This window comes from Aulostomus chinensis, chromosome 21 (assembly GCF_037954235.1).
Source record: "Aulostomus chinensis isolate RoL2024-O1b breed Wild chromosome 21, RoL_Achi_v1.0, whole genome shotgun sequence".
Lineage (NCBI taxonomy): Eukaryota > Metazoa > Chordata > Actinopteri > Syngnathiformes > Aulostomidae > Aulostomus > Aulostomus chinensis.
In genome coordinates, this window is record NC_141340.1 from 16,559,093 (window position 1) to 16,579,927 (window position 20,835).

At 44.0% G+C, this 20,835-nt stretch overlaps 1 protein-coding gene and 2 pseudogenes across 7 annotated transcripts in view; all 3 read left to right on the forward strand.

Annotated features, from left to right (window-relative positions):
- Positions 1 to 20,835, forward strand: part of LOC147241878 (partitioning defective 3 homolog) — a 390,131-nt gene that overhangs the window by 3,562 nt on the left and 365,734 nt on the right. The gene's annotated exons all lie outside the window — the stretch shown is intronic.
- Positions 9,072 to 12,312, forward strand: LOC147241879 (exportin-1 pseudogene; annotated as a pseudogene).
- LOC147241880 (exportin-1 pseudogene) lies at positions 16,107 to 19,347 on the forward strand (annotated as a pseudogene).

Below are 20,835 nucleotides of genomic sequence, written 5' to 3' on the forward strand. Positions count from 1 at the left end.
CAATCACCAAGTAGACTCGTGATACAGTTTTGTTTATTGTATAATTTTGTACACAAAAACTGCAGTACAACTTCTTCTCGAGCACTAGCTAGCATAAATTGTTTTCACACTCAAGCTCTTGTTTGGATATTGAGTTGTACAGGTGCTAGCTGGCTAGCTGCTTCTCAGCTACTTCCAGTCTCTGTGCTGACCAAAGTTAGTTGTGTGTTTGCTCGAGCTCCTATTTATGTACGATTATATAGTTTGTATAAACTACACCTACATGTACGTTCAGTCTCAAATTTGGCGCCATTTTTTTTTTCTGATAGTATGCCATGGCAGATCCTACAAACGTTGCTGTATTTCATTTCTTATCCTTTGTTCCCACCAGTGGCAGTGAACCATTTCTTTATCTACTGCAGGAAGTCTTAAAAATAAATGTTATAAACAGATATATTTGTCCTGGAAAATGGGCAAACATATCCAACATTTTTGCCACAGAGTTCCTGTGACCCACACAGGTAGTGAGCTGTACTGCCTACAAATGCCCCCAGTCTCTCTCGCCCCTTTTAAGTTTAAATCAAATGAATAACTAAGTTGTCCATCCATCCAATGTCTTCCGCTTATTCCTGTTAAGGGTCGTGGGGGGGTGGAGCCTATCCTAGCAGCCTTCAACCCTGAGAGGCAGGGTTCACCCTGGACAGGTCACCAGTCCATTACAGGACCACCACACAGAGACAGACAACCATTCACACTCACAGTCACACCTACAGTCAATTTAGAGTATCAATCAGCCTCGTCCTCTCTTGATGTCTTTGGACTGTGGGAGGAAGCTGGAGTACCAGAGAGAACCCACACAGGAACAGGGAGAACATGGAGACTCCACACAGAAAGATCCCGTGCTGGAGCTGGGACTCGAACCCAGAACCTTCTTGCTGTGAGGCCACAGTGCTGACCACTGCACCACCGTGCTGCCTGACTTTAAGTTGTATTGATGGCAAAGTAACACACATACCTCTTAATGCTGTCCGTCTAACTCGGTAAACCCTTGAATTTAAGCACAACGTACAGAAAAATACTTTGGTTGTAGCAGCTTTGCTCTGATCGATATATATATAGATAGATAGATAGATAGATAGATAGATATCTATATATATATTTGATGAGGGCAGCCAGTGTTGTTATTGAGATGGCTTTTAACTCTGAATCATGGTTCTGGCGAGGCATGCACTGATATTCATTCCCAGTAAATTCTCAGGTACGGTCAGCCAGTGTAGCAGCACTGAGACACAAACAAGAGCAAGTAGGACTTGCAGTTGGAAAGGTTGTCACATCTCCCTGCACTTAGCTGCTCGGTGGTTATGTAATGGAGAGGGACAACTGTGTGAGTGGGAATATTACAGCGGTGGAGGACTCATGAGGAGATTATCATTCAAGTAGACTGAACAAGGCTGAGCCCAATAGGTCCCATAGGATGATGGGATTTGGCGTAATTGATGGTAACTGAGTACGAGCTAAGTCGGTGGTTCAGCTCTGGTCAAGCAGCAGTTCATTTCAACCACAGCAGGGAACAAAGCTGAGGAAGCGCGTGGACTCACTAACCTCCCATGCTCCTCTTGTAGACTTTTGTGCCTCTGCTTCTTTAAGGAGATTTGGAAACATCACACACCCACTGCTCCATAAGTCTCGAGTTGCAGTTTGTCCAGCCATCCCTGCACTCCTTCGCCACCTGTCCACCTTTTAATCCAGGGGTTCTCAAACTTTATTTAAACCAACACCTCAGGAAGTACAGTAGGATAGTGATTCTGTTTAGCTACAGCAGGGGTGGACAGCATGTTTTCCCAGAGCGCTGTATTGACTTGGCCACACATCGGACAATCAAAAGGAAACACAAGACAGGCGCTGGAATATGCTCATGAATTTAAGCTTGTGTTCAACTGTGCGGGCCAGTCTGGGGAACTCTGAGGTTACCATGAACAGATCCACTTGTTACCAGTCGCTGAGGTGTTAATCAGTTATCTCAATAATGAATTATTATTCATTATAAATGCATGAAAATAAGTAACTGGGCGGTGTCTTTGACACCACTGCTCTCATTGTGCGTGATGGAGAATTCTGTCCAATCACCAGACAGCTGGGACCTCTGATGGAATCACAGTGCAGTTCACAGTACCAACTCCGTACAGGTGAGCAGCGAAGTAGAAGCGTGTGGTCATCTTCAGGACAACACAGAGGTTGGGAGTGTTTCAGCTCGCCTGGCAGCTAGCTTTATGACCAGCGCTTCCAGGTTTATTTCAGGCTTCACACCGCCATGATCATCTTTTCCTTCATCCTCATTGTGATGGAGGACTCCCTCCTGCCAGATCACCTGCTATTGAGCTACTGGTGTAGCACGTGTTGGAATCGTGGACCTGGACTGCTGGAGTGCATTGCGAGCGTTTAGTTAGAAGGCGTCATCGGAGGTGCGACGGTTTCGTGAATTTACTGCTGTGAGCTTCACCACATACCACACACACTGGGACCTGACTCTTCCTCTGTCTGACTGAAAACAGCTGGAGCAGGTGCAAGGCGCTCCGGCTGCATGCATTCGATGTTAATGAACGTGACCACATAGCAGTCAGACACAAAAATATTCCAAGAAAGCCTACACTTACTGTGAAGTGAACCTTTTGTCCCCAATCCAAAGTATTTACTGTTTTATGGTATTCTTCGTTAAAGCACACCAAGCGGGGCTCAAGACTGGTGTTACCAAATATCTCAGCTGGTCAGAGGAGCACATGATTTTGTCCATAATAGCTTGACATTAAAAAGAAATGACCGTGGTGCTGAACAGTTGCATCGGGGCATTGTTTCTCTCCCAGAAGCAGCTACTGGCAAAAATATTAATGATTACTTTTAAGAAAAAAAAAAAAAAGTGAAATAAACTGCAAGCATAACAACAGAATGCAAGTACTGATTTAATCCTGTACGACCAATTGTTTTTCTGTGTAGCTTGTCTCGTCTCAAGTGTGTTACAAGGTTCAAGTCGCCTGCAACTGGCATTGAGTTCTTTTTGAAAATAACCAGCTACAGATTGCCTCATCTTTGAATTTTTTTTCCTCAAATGTATATTTTTAAATGTGTGGAAAAGTTTCTAATGGCTACTCATATCTCGACATGTCGTGTATATACATTGTATACTGTAAGAATACTGAGAGGTTACTTTCAGCAGCGAGAGCAGGAGTAGTTCACTTTGAGGACACGGCTAGGTTTGTAGTAGTGCTGCAACTAATGCAAGTGACTCCAATTAACAAGTTCAAGACTTAAAGCGCTCTTTTTAGTTGACGCAAGTCCACTTCAATGTAAACTGCTAACACACTAGAATAAAAGTCCTTTTGGAAGGAGACTCCACTCCGGTACATATTGTCGACTCAGTGATAGTCTGGTGAGTTCCCCGACTCACGTGAATGATACTAAGGTCACTGACACCACGCTGCGTCCCTTATCTTTCCCAAACAGTGTCTGCCCTCCAGCTTGGATGGCTTCAGGGCCTCCTCACACAACCCAGCCCAGAATGCCTCTCTGGTCTAGGGTACGCAGTCTCATATTTGCACATGGTAGGACACATGGACGCATGTGAGACTTGACTCTCTGGAGCGCAAAATAAACTGAATAAAAAGAACTTTGGGGTTGCATGCAAAGTTGGGAGAAGTCCTGGCAGTAGTTGCTTAAGACAGCAGTCCAAGAAGGCCACATGTTCTAATGCCAGCTACCAGAGTCTGAGCATGAACCCCGCCAAGCCATTGCATGACTGGTGTTTTCCTGCTCGTACATACTTCCACAATGTGTCAGGGTCAGTTTCTCCTCTTATTATTCATGTGAATTTAATAATTGATCCTTTTTTTTTTGTAGTTTATCTTCTGTCCTCATAAATAAATAAATAATACTAATTAATGCTACTAATTAAGCAAGTTAAATCATTGAAACATTTAATAATGTGGCAAGAGGCCAGGCTTGTTTCTTGATCGTTTTCTTGGTGTCACAGTCAATGTGGCTCCATTCAAATTTAACAAACAAACCTCCCTAACTTGTGTTTTCATCCAGCAGCCACAGGTTTGAAACTCTGCTTTGTTATCTTAACCCACTGCTTCATGTCATCCAGCTAATCATTAGCCTGGACCGTTAATAGCTGATGCTCCACACTTGGATGTGTGCTTGTGTTGGGGGGCTACTCTTTACCGCACGGGTCATGTTAGACATCAGCGCAGTGACGGACCTGTTCATTTTAGACAGAAGATAGTTACCAAGAATAAGTCTTATTTTTAGCCTCCATACTTATTTTGAAGCCCCTGTCAGTATAATTTGGCGCATCTACGTCAATCTTGACCGTCTTGACAAGTCAAAATCCTAATGATCGGTGTCGGTGACTGGCACCAAACATGAGCAGAGACAGTACCACTTAGTTTCAGGCACAATTTTAAGCATGTGACAAAATGTCAATTCAGTTCCTGACATAATTTATACAGTGCAGAAAGATCCTAACTGTACGAGCTCACACGTGCTCAGGACTTCTTTTTTTCCTCCCAGCCAAAGGTGGAAGCAGAGTCTCTTTGTTTGGAGAAATAACGCCTGTAACACATTTCAGGAAATGAAAAATGCAGCCAGGCACAGAGACGAGCTGATGCCTGCTTGCCACCCCTGTCTCTTGGATGAAATCTTTTTCATGTTGTTTGGCAATTTGACAATATCTAAGGTGCCTTTTGTATTTCTCCCCAACCCCAAGATCCTCCTAAAGTACACGAGCATTACTTTCCCCTGAATTAATGGTATGGGCTCCTAAATCTGGTAAATCTGGCCTGTTATAACATCGTCATCGAGCCAGAGCTGCTCTCAAGGGAGCAATAATCACTTTGGCTCACGTCAATGGATAGAGTCGAGGAAGCGTGGCTGTAGAGTCTGGCTAACTTATATGCTTTAAAAATACGCATAATACTGGTGGCCACACATGGGATTTGAAGGCCAGTTAAGGTGACTGGCTTCTTTTTTGCAGGAGTTCATTTAGCATCAACAAAACAGATCAGACCTTCTGCTTGCTTAACTTTCACTGAGCTGTCATTCTACTAAGCCAGAAATAAATCCTCTGCATATCAGCGCCCTGCCCCCAGAGTAGCTTGCCTTTTTGTAGAAATACAACGCCGGTCTCCTCTTGTTTGAGTATTGCAAGACAACGCTTGACATGATTTTCTTGACTGATTGACTGGATGGACTTAAGTTAATGTGGCCACACAGTGGAAGATGTTGAGTGGTCCCATTAACATCCCCACGGCAATGGCATGTGAGTGGATGTGTGTGTGGTTGTATGCACTGCAGACATTTGCTACACTTGGCCCAGAAACTCATGACATACAGGGCTGAAACAATGCATTTGTTGGAAGGAGATGTGAGTTGTGAGGACAGACTAAATATGCAATGCAATGATTTAGATAAAGCCAAAGTGTATATTCAAAAGTGTGTGTGTGTGTGTGTGTGTGTGTGTGTGTGTGTATATTTGCATTTCAAAGCGCATCAAGTTGTTCCTTGCTCTCCTGAACCCATGTGTCTGTCAGATGACAATTCTTGCCTCTAGCAGGATCCGACTGAGAGCAAGTCATAGCACAGACCAGCTATGTGGTTAGCGGCATTTCGACATGCAGGCTCCGCCAGGCCCTCTTGGGTGTGATCCACTGTTTAGTCAACAGCTTATTTCTGTGGTCAGGATTGCAGGTACAGAGCTCACTAACAAGGTGAAGCCGAATTATGCTCCAGCATGTGATTTATTGACGTGATATTACAATGTATATTCGGTGAGGACTGGAGACAGATCATCCCCCTTTACCTCTAGGTTTTTTTTCGGTTCTGCTGCACATTCATGTAGCACGACATCACACCGATGAAAGCGTAGCTCTCAATGAAGAGGTATTGTTCTCTGCCCACTTCATATGAAAACTAATCAGTGCGGCTCTATTATCCTATGGTTAAAATAATTAACACGCAAAGGCGCTGATAATGTACACGTGAATGATACTGGAAATGTAAACAGTCGGAATACCATCCTGCTTCCAGTCGCTAATGCATTACATCTGACATGCAGCTGCACGCCACACACACGGGGCCGGCACAGCAGGTAAAACAACCCACTGATGCATTCTGCCTGTGCCTGCTGGATTTGAGTCACATTACCTCATCTATTTTTTTTTTCCCAAGAATATGACAATACAATCCAATAATGCTTTCTGCTCCACCTGTTTCAAATGGGCTCGTCAACTGTTTCAGTACATTTGAGTCAAATGATCAATTATCTTGATCGCACATGACTGTGTGCCTTTCAATCACCAATTGTAACCGAAATGAATGGCACAGTTACACATAGAAATCAATGAGTGGTTTTTGATTTTTTGGCATTGCTTATTATATTACTAATGTTGTTTGAGTTGATATTGTTCTACTTCTCCCCCAGAGTCTTGCATCCCTGAACAACCACATTCTGTTGTTGTAATACACGCATGGCTGGTACAAAGACACCAGGGCCCAAGACTGTGGGGGTGTGGGGAAATGTTCCCTGGGGAGATTTTTTCCTCAGTTATGGGAGCTAGATTGTATTTTTCCAGTCCTTCCTTTGATAGTAGAGTGCCTTAATCACTATCGCATCTCACTTCCCCTCCTCTCCTTTATCCGTTTCCTCGCTTTCTCTTTTACTACTTCTTGTGCTGGAGAAATGGGCAACATAGTGCAGCTGTAGGGTGATGAATTTGTGGGGAGAAGAAAAAGTGTCACATAATCAACCCATTACATTCACACCTGGTATTAACACGATCCTCCACCAGACATACGCCCCCACATCACAACACTAGTGACGGGGGCTGTTCATTGATTGGCCCCTTTGGTGCTTCATTTTAAGTGGTATTAATTCCAATCGTGAAAATGATGTGGACTCATATTATCGTCCATTTTTTTTACTGTTCCTGTTCGATTTTGAATTTGCTTTCTTCTTGGATCTTTCTGTACTTCACTTCCTGCTTCGTGTGTTTCTCTCCCTTTTGGCGTGTCTCATCGCTTCACCTGTCCTTGTCCCCCCCAATTTTTTTCCTATTGTTTCTACCCAATCAGCTGCTTGCCTACCCTCAGGTTTTACATCCTGTTGTTCATCATCTCAGGTGAAGTTCAAACTTGTTTCTTTCCGTCTTCCTTAGAATCTTGTCTTCAGTTTGTCCGTCACTCTGCATTCAGTAAAGTCCTGTCAATTTCTTCTATTGAGTCGTTCAGTTGAATTTGCCTGTTTTGAAGTCTGATGCTTTTCCTCAACTTTGCTTCTGCGTTTTCTCCACTTACCTCCATAACATGAAATGTAATATGGAAAATATGCCAAATCCCTGGGCCTTGTAGTTTAGGAGTTAGAAGCCTGAGTCTGATGCAGAGAGAGAGCAGAGCTGAGAGCTGTCCCTTGAAGAACCCCTCCTTCTCTGCTCTCTGCTGTCAGAGTGGAGAGCAGAGGAGGATTGTGACATTTGTAGTGTGTCAAAATCAAATAGCTCTGCATGTGTTGGGCAAAAGTGGAACATAATACCATATTTTTGTAGGGATTTTTGTCAGGAATACAGTGGTGTGGGAGTTTTAGTTTACATGTCTACGGCTTTACTGACTCTTCTTTGTTGTTCAGTAGATCCGCACATAGCCTACACTGCTGTAAGAAAAACTGCTTGTCTAGTAGAGTACCATCTGCAGGTTTTTTTTAAAAAAAATAATTAAGCTTAGTCCTCCACTTTAATGTAGTGCTCGATCACAAACTTCTTAGATCTGCTCATCCTGCCATTTCCTCCACATCTCTGTCCACCTGTGAAGATTATATACCACTATTTTTTTTTACAATAGTTTTTTTTTTAATTGCATTTTTTATTGACTTGCAATTTTCGCCAATTACCGCAATTTCACTGCAAAAACTCACATAAAACCTCACAAATTATAGCGCAATTTTTGAGAAAAGCCGTTGCAAAATCAAGCTTTTTTGATTGCACAATCACAAAAAAACTCTGCGAAAATCCTGGAGGGACTGGTATACATGTATGTGCGCATACAGTATACTGTAAGAGAAAAAATCAGGTATTATCTATTTGCAAATCAAAAATATGTATTGAAGCAAAACTAAAGCAGAAGATGAATGCAGTAGAGTAAAAATCTTCTGCCGTCTAATAGTAGTGCATAACCTGGTATTAATGCTTGTGACATAGGTGTTGCATATTGTGTTACTGTGAGGTGTGTGTGTGTGCGCGCGCACACTAATGTGTGGTGTGGGATTTTTTTTCTCAAGCAAAACTTTGCAGCCTGAGAGTCATCATTACAAGCTTTGCAGCATGTTCTTAGTCAGCTTTTACATTTATAACAGCAGTGTAGATGTCTTTTCAGGGAGAGAATAGTTCATTCATGCCACCTTACAGGTTAGCTCACCCAGAGGTGAGGCAGAAATTCTTGTTAGTTAGCAACTTAGCATCACTTGCAAAGTGCGGGAGTCTGACTTGGGTGCTGATGCGTTTATGTCATGAAAAAATGCAAGATAAACTCTGAACAGTCTGTAAATCTGTCAGTGGCATCATGTGAACATGCTCTCACACAAACACACACACACACACACACACACATCCTTGTATCTTTGTGAGGACTTTCATTGACGTCATACATTACCTAGCTCCTCACCCTAAACCTAACCATCTCAACAGTCTGCCTGACCCTAACCTTGACCCTAAACCTAACCAGAGCCTAATTCTAACCTCAACCCTAAAATCAAGTCTTGACCTTCAAACGGCCCTTTGAAGATGTGAGGACCGGGTGAAATGTCCTCACCTACCAAAAATGTCCTCACTCTGTTGGTTGAATACATATTCTAGTCCTCAATATGTGGCAAGTACAAGAACACACACACACACACACACACACACACACACACACACACACACACACACACACACCACCACCACAGTGATCATCACAGTGATCTGTGATCTGAGAGTGATCTCAGACAGTCATCTAAGGATATATAAATAAAAGATTTGAATTCAATTGCATTCTTAGTGTCTGATTCCTAGAATCTCTATACAGGCAATGACAATGTTCAAAAACCATCCAGCCAGTAAGCTGCTGGATTTCAGTCAGCCATTGGACATGAACTTGCTGGAGAATGTTATCAACATCATGCACCATGGCACTGGACCTCAGCAACAAGCAGCCCAGGAGTTGCTGAACAACCTTAAGGACCATCCAGATGCCTGGACCAAGGTTGACAAAATCCTGCAGAGCTCTAAGAACACGCAGACAAAGTATTACGCCCTGCAGATTCTAGAGCAATTCGTTAAAACTCGTTGGAAGATTCTTCCAAGGAATCAGAATGAAGGAATCAAGAAGTTTGTCGTACAGGCAGTTATTGAAATTTCCCTTCATCCCACAAACAAGGAGAAAGAGAGAGTGTGCCTTCTCAAACTCAACATGGTATTGGTTGAGATTCTGAAGCACGAATGGCCCAACAACTGGCCCAACTTCATAGGTGACATTGTGCGTGCCAGTATGACGGGTGAAAGCCTGTGTGAAAACAACATGCTCATCCTCAAACTGTTCAGCGAGGAGGTCTTTGATTTCTCCAGTGGCCAGATGACCCAACTGAAAGCCAAGCACTTGAAGGAGCACCTGCGGAATGAGTTTCCCCAAATTTTCAGGCTGTGCTTGTTTGTGATGGACAACTCTCAGAATGCCCAGTTGGTGTACACCACACTGGAGACCCTCCTTCACTTGCTTCACTGTATTCTTGGAGCTGAGTACGGGATACCCGATTACATCTTTGAGTCCAACCTCATCAGTTATTTGGTCAAATTCCTGAACGTGCCCATGTTTCGCAACGTGGTGCTGAGGTGCTTGACGGAAATTGCCGGAGTCAGTGTCACAAACCATGAGGAGAAGTTTGTCACATTGTTTACCCAAACAATGTGGCTGCTTAAACAAATACTACCTCTGAACACAGATATAAGATTGGCCTATGACCAAGCAAAGAATGAAGAGCAGAACTTCATTCACAATCTCAGCTTATTTTTGTGCACCTTCCAAAAAGTGCACGGTCAGCTTATAGAGAGGAGGCCCAACCTGCGAGAGGTGCTCATGGAAGCCCTCCACTATATGTTACTTTTGTCAAAGGTGGAGGAGACAGAGATCTTTAAAATTTGCCTTGAATATTGGAACCATCTCGCAAGAGAGCTCTACAGAGAGTGTTCGTTCTCCTCCACTGCAACCCCTCTGCTGCGCTGTGTCCCGCCACGCAGACAACTTTACCTGGTTGTCCTCTCACATGTGCGTTCACTGATGGTGAGCCGCATGGCTAAACCAAAGGAGGTGCTTGTGGTAGAGAATGACCACGGTGAGGTGGTCAGAGAGTTCATGAAAGACACAGATGCCATCAACCTATATAAGACCATGCGAGAGACTCTTGTGTATCTCACCCACCTGGACTATGCAGACACTCAACGGATCATGACAGAGAAGCTCCAAAACCAGGTTAACATGTCTGACTGGGGCTGGAGAAACCTTAACGCGCTCTGCTGGGCAATCGGTTCAATCAGTGGGGCGATGCCAGAAGACGATGAGATGAATTTCCTTGTCATTGTTTTCAAGGGCCTTCTGAAACTCTGTGAGCAGAAGAGAGGCCAAGACAAGGTCATCGTAGCTTCCAATATGATGTATGTGGTTGGCCAGTACCCTCGCTTCCTGAGAGCCCACTGGGTGTTACTAAAGGTTGTTGTCATAAAACTTTTCGAATTCATGCACGAGACTCATGACGGTGTACAAGACATGGCTTGCGACACCTTTTTCAAGGTCGCAAAGAAGTGTCGACAGAGTTTTGCTCAAGTTCAGGAGGGTGAGGCGGTGCCCTTCATCGATGAGATCCTCCGCTGCATCGACACCATCATCTGTGACCTGCAGCCACAGCAGATCCACACGTTTTATGAGGCAGTTGGCTACATGATTGCTGCTCAAGAAGACCAGGCAGTTCAGGTGCAGCTGATTCAGAAGTACATGAGGCTGCCTAATCAGGAGTGGGACAGAATAATGTTGCAGGCCACCAAGAATGTAGATATCCTCAAAGAAGAAATGACACTGCATCAGCTGGGGGGCATCCTCAAGATAAATATCAGAGCCTGCAAAGCCATCGGGCATCTGTTTATAGTCCAACTGGGGCAAATTTACCTCAACATGCTCAACGTTTACAAGTATCTCAGTGAAACCATCTCTACGGTCATCCAGAACTATGGGGAGATGGTGACCAAGTGCCCCCTGATCCGGAGCATGATGATGGTGAAGAGAGAGACTCTGAAGCTGATCTCCGGCTGGGTCAGCTGCTCAGACAACCCTCAAGTGGTGGCAAATAAGTTTGTGCCCCCCCTGTTGGATGCAGTACTTTTAGACTACAAGAAGAACGTTCCAGCTGCCAGGGATCCCGAGGTCCTCTGCACCATGGCAACTATTGTGAACAGCCTTGGGGACCACATCAGTGGCCAACTTCCCCAAATCTTTGATGCTGTCTTTGATTGCACCTGGAACATGATAAACAAGGACTTTGAGGAGTTCCCGGAACACAGGATTAATTTCTTCAGCCTCCTCAGAGCTGCCATTTTGAAGTGCTTCCAGGCCTTCTTGTGCTTTACCCCCACACAGTTCAGAACTGTCCTGTACTCAGTAATCTGGGCTGTCAAGCACACAATGAGGAATGTAGCAAACACAGGGCTACAGATCCTCTACACTATCCTGCAGAATGTGTCAGCTTTGGAAGCAGTGACAGAGAGATTCTACCAGACTTACTTCATTGACATTCTGCAGCACATTTTATCAGTGGTAACTGATTCGTCTCACACTGCACGTCTGACCATGCATGCCACCATCCTGGCTTACATGTTGGAGGAGGTGGAAAAGGGGAAGGCCATCCCAGTCAATAAGCAGGTGCATGTGCTGGAGTACATTGGAAACCTGCTGAAGAAAGTCTTCCCACACTTGCAAGATTCCCAGTTGAAGGTGTTTTTGGTGGGGCTGTTCAGCCTCAACAAGAATATCCCTGCTTTCAGGGAGCACCTAAGGGATTTCCTTGTACAAATCAAGGAATTTACTGGTGAGGACACTTCACACCTGTTCCTGGAAGAGAGGGAGTTGGCTCTGCGCCAGGCCCAGGAAAATAAACGCAACCTCCAAATGTCTGTGCCCGGCATGCTTGGTCCCCACGAGCTGCAGGAGGAGCTCAACGAAGATGAATTTGACTCCTAAAGCCCAAAAATGAAGGTTTAGGATTGAGGGGAGAGGGATGGGGGTCGGGGGTTTGGATCCTTTCACCAGTATCAACATGCCAAAAACATTCATCTCCATCTGCAAGATAAAAACCTGCTTCTGTACTTGTTCCCAATGTTGTTGATGTTGTTGTTTTTTAGCATATAATGTACTTATGTTCCTTCTGGACCTTTATGAAATATGAAAATGATAGAAATGTTTTGTTGAAAAGCATAAAAAGAAATCAAAATATACATACAAAAAATTCCCTACAACTCTATACTTTATTACTCCATAATAAACATTCAGCTTCATTTTCAGGATTTTAACCATTTAAATGCCATATTCCTTTGAAAATGTAATCTGGCATAGAATTACTGCTTTGGCATTTTTTTTTTTTTTTTTAAAGGCAGAGTTAAGATGCTTTATGCTGTCTGTAACAACTCATGTCTTCTGGAAACCTCCTGAAGATTCACAATTTACTTGAAGAAGCCAATACACAAGCATAAAGTATTAAGTAATATTAAGTAGTGCATTATTTACCAGGAATGTAATGGACCTACTGGATAGTAACGAACTCCTCTTTTTAAAAAAATGTTGGGGATGGTAGGTGGTTGTCAGGGGGCAGTTGCCTCTGTTGCCTGCCACTTGATTCCCTGAGGGAGCCCAAGGGTTCAGGAGCTCCGGCTGCCCCGAGGAGAGACAATCAGTAGCATACAGGGTGTAGGACCCTGCAGGCCCACGGATGATCACCCGTTCGCTGGCTAGTCGTTAGCTGTCGCTAGCTTCAGATGCTAACGTTCACACATCTGCTATAATATTGTTCATCGTAATGTGTCTGTGTCGTTTACAGTTGTCTCAAGGACAAGATGTACCGAGTTGACAAAATGACTTACAGACAATATTAACCGTTAGACTTGGTCAGGGCGGAATGTTGATCAAACGTAAGAAGTTTGAACCAGCTCCTATGATGTATGGACGAGTAATCATAGTATCATTATTTTATGGCGAAGCATCAACCTTGACCGCCACCTCAGGGCCTGAGTGTTTCACTGAGTGTGTTCACAGGTGTTCATCTCCAAGGTGTTTTGAGGTGGCAGACCAGTTACACATAGAAATCAATGAGTGGTTTTTGATTTTTTGGCATTGCTTATTATATTACTAATGTTGTTTGAGTTGATATTGTTCTACTTCTCCCCCAGAGTCTTGCATCCCTGAACAACCACATTCTGTTGTTGTAATACACGCATGGCTGGTACAAAGACACCAGGGCCCAAGACTGTGGGGGTGTGGGGAAATGTTCCCTGGGGAGATTTTTTCCTCAGTTATGGGAGCTAGATTGTATTTTTCCAGTCCTTCCTTTGATAGTAGAGTGCCTTAATCACTATCGCATCTCACTTCCCCTCCTCTCCTTTATCCGTTTCCTCGCTTTCTCTTTTACTACTTCTTGTGCTGGAGAAATGGGCAACATAGTGCAGCTGTAGGGTGATGAATTTGTGGGGAGAAGAAAAAGTGTCACATAATCAACCCATTACATTCACACCTGGTATTAACACGATCCTCCACCAGACATACGCCCCCACATCACAACACTAGTGACGGGGGCTGTTCATTGATTGGCCCCTTTGGTGCTTCATTTTAAGTGGTATTAATTCCAATCGTGAAAATGATGTGGACTCATATTATCGTCCATTTTTTTTACTGTTCCTGTTCGATTTTGAATTTGCTTTCTTCTTGGATCTTTCTGTACTTCACTTCCTGCTTCGTGTGTTTCTCTCCCTTTTGGTGTGTCTCATCGCTTCACCTGTCCTTGTCCCCCCCAATTTTTTTCCTATTGTTTCTACCCAATCAGCTGCTTGCCTACCCTCAGGTTTTACATCCTGTTGTTCATCATCTCAGGTGAAGTTCAAACTTGTTTCTTTCCGTCTTCCTTAGAATCTTGTCTTCAGTTTGTCCGTCACTCTGCATTCAGTAAAGTCCTGTCAATTTCTTCTATTGAGTCGTTCAGTTGAATTTGCCTGTTTTGAAGTCTGATGCTTTTCCTCAACTTTGCTTCTGCGTTTTCTCCACTTACCTCCATAACATGAAATGTAATATGGAAAATATGCCAAATCCCTGGGCCTTGTAGTTTAGGAGTTAGAAGCCTGAGTCTGATGCAGAGAGAGAGCAGAGCTGAGAGCTGTCCCTTGAAGAACCCCTCCTTCTCTGCTCTCTGCTGTCAGAGTGGAGAGCAGAGGAGGATTGTGACATTTGTAGTGTGTCAAAATCAAATAGCTCTGCATGTGTTGGGCAAAAGTGGAACATAATACCATATTTTTGTAGGGATTTTTGTCAGGAATACAGTGGTGTGGGAGTTTTAGTTTACATGTCTACGGCTTTACTGACTCTTCTTTGTTGTTCAGTAGATCCGCACATAGCCTACACTGCTGTAAGAAAAACTGCTTGTCTAGTAGAGTACCATCTGCAGGTTTTTTTTAAAAAAAATAATTAAGCTTAGTCCTCCACTTTAATGTAGTGCTCGATCACAAACTTCTTAGATCTGCTCATCCTGCCATTTCCTCCACATCTCTGTCCACCTGTGAAGATTATATACCACTATTTTTTTTTACAATAGTTTTTTTTTAATTGCATTTTTTATTGACTTGCAATTTTCGCCAATTACCGCAATTTCACTGCAAAAACTCACATAAAACCTCACAAATTATAGCGCAATTTTTGAGAAAAGCCGTTGCAAAATCAAGCTTTTTTGATTGCACAATCACAAAAAAACTCTGCGAAAATCCTGGAGGGACTGGTATACATGTATGTGCGCATACAGTATACTGTAAGAGAAAAAATCAGGTATTATCTATTTGCAAATCAAAAATATGTATTGAAGCAAAACTAAAGCAGAAGATGAATGCAGTAGAGTAAAAATCTTCTGCCGTCTAATAGTAGTGCATAACCTGGTATTAATGCTTGTGACATAGGTGTTGCATATTGTGTTACTGTGAGGTGTGTGTGTGTGCGCGCGCACACTAATGTGTGGTGTGGGATTTTTTTTCTCAAGCAAAACTTTGCAGCCTGAGAGTCATCATTACAAGCTTTGCAGCATGTTCTTAGTCAGCTTTTACATTTATAACAGCAGTGTAGATGTCTTTTCAGGGAGAGAATAGTTCATTCATGCCACCTTACAGGTTAGCTCACCCAGAGGTGAGGCAGAAATTCTTGTTAGTTAGCAACTTAGCATCACTTGCAAAGTGCGGGAGTCTGACTTGGGTGCTGATGCGTTTATGTCATGAAAAAATGCAAGATAAACTCTGAACAGTCTGTAAATCTGTCAGTGGCATCATGTGAACATGCTCTCACACAAACACACACACACACACACACACACATCCTTGTATCTTTGTGAGGACTTTCATTGACGTCATACATTACCTAGCTCCTCACCCTAAACCTAACCATCTCAACAGTCTGCCTGACCCTAACCTTGACCCTAAACCTAACCAGAGCCTAATTCTAACCTCAACCCTAAAATCAAGTCTTGACCTTCAAACGGCCCTTTGAAGATGTGAGGACCGGGTGAAATGTCCTCACCTACCAAAAATGTCCTCACTCTGTTGGTTGAATACATATTCTAGTCCTCAATATGTGGCAAGTACAAGAACACACACACACACACACACACACACACACACACACACACACACACACACACACACCACCACCACCACAGTGATCATCACAGTGATCTGTGATCTGAGAGTGATCTCAGACAGTCATCTAAGGATATATAAATAAAAGATTTGAATTCAATTGCATTCTTAGTGTCTGATTCCTAGAATCTCTATACAGGCAATGACAATGTTCAAAAACCATCCAGCCAGTAAGCTGCTGGATTTCAGTCAGCCATTGGACATGAACTTGCTGGAGAATGTTATCAACATCATGCACCATGGCACTGGACCTCAGCAACAAGCAGCCCAGGAGTTGCTGAACAACCTTAAGGACCATCCAGATGCCTGGACCAAGGTTGACAAAATCCTGCAGAGCTCTAAGAACACGCAGACAAAGTATTACGCCCTGCAGATTCTAGAGCAATTCGTTAAAACTCGTTGGAAGATTCTTCCAAGGAATCAGAATGAAGGAATCAAGAAGTTTGTCGTACAGGCAGTTATTGAAATTTCCCTTCATCCCACAAACAAGGAGAAAGAGAGAGTGTGCCTTCTCAAACTCAACATGGTATTGGTTGAGATTCTGAAGCACGAATGGCCCAACAACTGGCCCAACTTCATAGGTGACATTGTGCGTGCCAGTATGACGGGTGAAAGCCTGTGTGAAAACAACATGCTCATCCTCAAACTGTTCAGCGAGGAGGTCTTTGATTTCTCCAGTGGCCAGATGACCCAACTGAAAGCCAAGCACTTGAAGGAGCACCTGCGGAATGAGTTTCCCCAAATTTTCAGGCTGTGCTTGTTTGTGATGGACAACTCTCAGAATGCCCAGTTGGTGTACACCACACTGGAGACCCTCCTTCACTTGCTTCACTGTATTCTTGGAGCTGAGTACGGGATACCCGATTACATCTTTGAGTCCAACCTCATCAGTTATTTGGTCAAATTCCTGAACGTGCCCATGTTTCGCAACGTGGTGCTGAGGTGCTTGACGGAAATTGCCGGAGTCAGTGTCACAAACCATGAGGAGAAGTTTGTCACATTGTTTACCCAAACAATGTGGCTGCTTAAACAAATACTACCTCTGAACACAGATATAAGATTGGCCTATGACCAAGCAAAGAATGAAGAGCAGAACTTCATTCACAATCTCAGCTTATTTTTGTGCACCTTCCAAAAAGTGCACGGTCAGCTTATAGAGAGGAGGCCCAACCTGCGAGAGGTGCTCATGGAAGCCCTCCACTATATGTTACTTTTGTCAAAGGTGGAGGAGACAGAGATCTTTAAAATTTGCCTTGAATATTGGAACCATCTCGCAAGAGAGCTCTACAGAGAGTGTTCGTTCTCCTCCACTGCAACCCCTCTGCTGCGCTGTGTCCCGCCACGCAGACAACTTTACCTGGTTGTCCTCTCACATGTGCGTTCACTGATGGTGAGCCGCATGGCTAAACCAAAGGAGGTGCTTGTGGTAGAGAATGACCACGGTGAGGTGGTCAGAGAGTTCATGAAAGACACAGATGCCATCAACCTATATAAGACCATGCGAGAGACTCTTGTGTATCTCACCCACCTGGACTATGCAGACACTCAACGGATCATGACAGAGAAGCTCCAAAACCAGGTTAACATGTCTGACTGGGGCTGGAGAAACCTTAACGCGCTCTGCTGGGCAATCGGTTCAATCAGTGGGGCGATGCCAGAAGACGATGAGATGAATTTCCTTGTCATTGTTTTCAAGGGCCTTCTGAAACTCTGTGAGCAGAAGAGAGGCCAAGACAAGGTCATCGTAGCTTCCAATATGATGTATGTGGTTGGCCAGTACCCTCGCTTCCTGAGAGCCCACTGGGTGTTACTAAAGGTTGTTGTCATAAAACTTTTCGAATTCATGCACGAGACTCATGACGGTGTACAAGACATGGCTTGCGACACCTTTTTCAAGGTCGCAAAGAAGTGTCGACAGAGTTTTGCTCAAGTTCAGGAGGGTGAGGCGGTGCCCTTCATCGATGAGATCCTCCGCTGCATCGACACCATCATCTGTGACCTGCAGCCACAGCAGATCCACACGTTTTATGAGGCAGTTGGCTACATGATTGCTGCTCAAGAAGACCAGGCAGTTCAGGTGCAGCTGATTCAGAAGTACATGAGGCTGCCTAATCAGGAGTGGGACAGAATAATGTTGCAGGCCACCAAGAATGTAGATATCCTCAAAGAAGAAATGACACTGCATCAGCTGGGGGGCATCCTCAAGATAAATATCAGAGCCTGCAAAGCCATCGGGCATCTGTTTATAGTCCAACTGGGGCAAATTTACCTCAACATGCTCAACGTTTACAAGTATCTCAGTGAAACCATCTCTACGGTCATCCAGAACTATGGGGAGATGGTGACCAAGTGCCCCCTGATCCGGAGCATGATGATGGTGAAGAGAGAGACTCTGAAGCTGATCTCCGGCTGGGTCAGCTGCTCAGACAACCCTCAAGTGGTGGCAAATAAGTTTGTGCCCCCCCTGTTGGATGCAGTACTTTTAGACTACAAGAAGAACGTTCCAGCTGCCAGGGATCCCGAGGTCCTCTGCACCATGGCAACTATTGTGAACAGCCTTGGGGACCACATCAGTGGCCAACTTCCCCAAATCTTTGATGCTGTCTTTGATTGCACCTGGAACATGATAAACAAGGACTTTGAGGAGTTCCCGGAACACAGGATTAATTTCTTCAGCCTCCTCAGAGCTGCCATTTTGAAGTGCTTCCAGGCCTTCTTGTGCTTTACCCCCACACAGTTCAGAACTGTCCTGTACTCAGTAATCTGGGCTGTCAAGCACACAATGAGGAATGTAGCAAACACAGGGCTACAGATCCTCTACACTATCCTGCAGAATGTGTCAGCTTTGGAAGCAGTGACAGAGAGATTCTACCAGACTTACTTCATTGACATTCTGCAGCACATTTTATCAGTGGTAACTGATTCGTCTCACACTGCACGTCTGACCATGCATGCCACCATCCTGGCTTACATGTTGGAGGAGGTGGAAAAGGGGAAGGCCATCCCAGTCAATAAGCAGGTGCATGTGCTGGAGTACATTGGAAACCTGCTGAAGAAAGTCTTCCCACACTTGCAAGATTCCCAGTTGAAGGTGTTTTTGGTGGGGCTGTTCAGCCTCAACAAGAATATCCCTGCTTTCAGGGAGCACCTAAGGGATTTCCTTGTACAAATCAAGGAATTTACTGGTGAGGACACTTCACACCTGTTCCTGGAAGAGAGGGAGTTGGCTCTGCGCCAGGCCCAGGAAAATAAACGCAACCTCCAAATGTCTGTGCCCGGCATGCTTGGTCCCCACGAGCTGCAGGAGGAGCTCAACGAAGATGAATTTGACTCCTAAAGCCCAAAAATGAAGGTTTAGGATTGAGGGGAGAGGGATGGGGGTCGGGGGTTTGGATCCTTTCACCAGTATCAACATGCCAAAAACATTCATCTCCATCTGCAAGATAAAAACCTGCTTCTGTACTTGTTCCCAATGTTGTTGATGTTGTTGTTTTTTAGCATATAATGTACTTATGTTCCTTCTGGACCTTTATGAAATATGAAAATGATAGAAATGTTTTGTTGAAAAGCATAAAAAGAAATCAAAATATACATACAAAAAATTCCCTACAACTCTATACTTTATTACTCCATAATAAACATTCAGCTTCATTTTCAGGATTTTAACCATTTAAATGCCATATTCCTTTGAAAATGTAATCTGGCATAGAATTACTGCTTTGGCATTTTTTTTTTTTTTTTAAAGGCAGAGTTAAGATGCTTTATGCTGTCTGTAACAACTCATGTCTTCTGGAAACCTCCTGAAGATTCACAATTTACTTGAAGAAGCCAATACACAAGCATAAAGTATTAAGTAATATTAAGTAGTGCATTATTTACCAGGAATGTAATGGACCTACTGGATAGTAACGAACTCCTCTTTTTAAAAAAATGTTGGGGATGGTAGGTGGTTGTCAGGGGGCAGTTGCCTCTGTTGCCTGCCACTTGATTCCCTGAGGGAGCCCAAGGGTTCAGGAGCTCCGGCTGCCCCGAGGAGAGACAATCAGTAGCATACAGGGTGTAGGACCCTGCAGGCCCACGGATGATCACCCGTTCGCTGGCTAGTCGTTAGCTGTCGCTAGCTTCAGATGCTAACGTTCACACATCTGCTATAATATTGTTCATCGTAATGTGTCTGTGTCGTTTACAGTTGTCTCAAGGACAAGATGTACCGAGTTGACAAAATGACTTACAGACAATATTAACCGTTAGACTTGGTCAGGGCGGAATGTTGATCAAACGTAAGAAGTTTGAACCAGCTCCTATGATGTATGGACGAGTAATCATAGTATCATTATTTTATGGCGAAGCATCAACCTTGACCGCCACCTCAGGGCCTGAGTGTTTCACTGAGTGTGTTCACAGGTGTTCATCTCCAAGGTGTTTTGAGGTGGCAGACCAGTTACACATAGAAATCAATGAGTGGTTTTTGATTTTTTGGCATTGCTTATTATATTACTAATGTTGTTTGAGTTGATATTGTTCTACTTCTCCCCCAGAGTCTTGCATCCCTGAACAACCACATTCTGTTGTTGTAATACACGCATGGCTGGTACAAAGACACCAGGGCCCAAGACTGTGGGGGTGTGGGGAAATGTTCCCTGGGGAGATTTTTTCCTCAGTTATGGGAGCTAGATTGTATTTTTCCAGTCCTTCCTTTGATAGTAGAGTGCCTTAATCACTATCGCATCTCACTTCCCCTCCTCTCCTTTATCCGTTTCCTCGCTTTCTCTTTTACTACTTCTTGTGCTGGAGAAATGGGCAACATAGTGCAGCTGTAGGGTGATGAATTTGTGGGGAGAAGAAAAAGTGT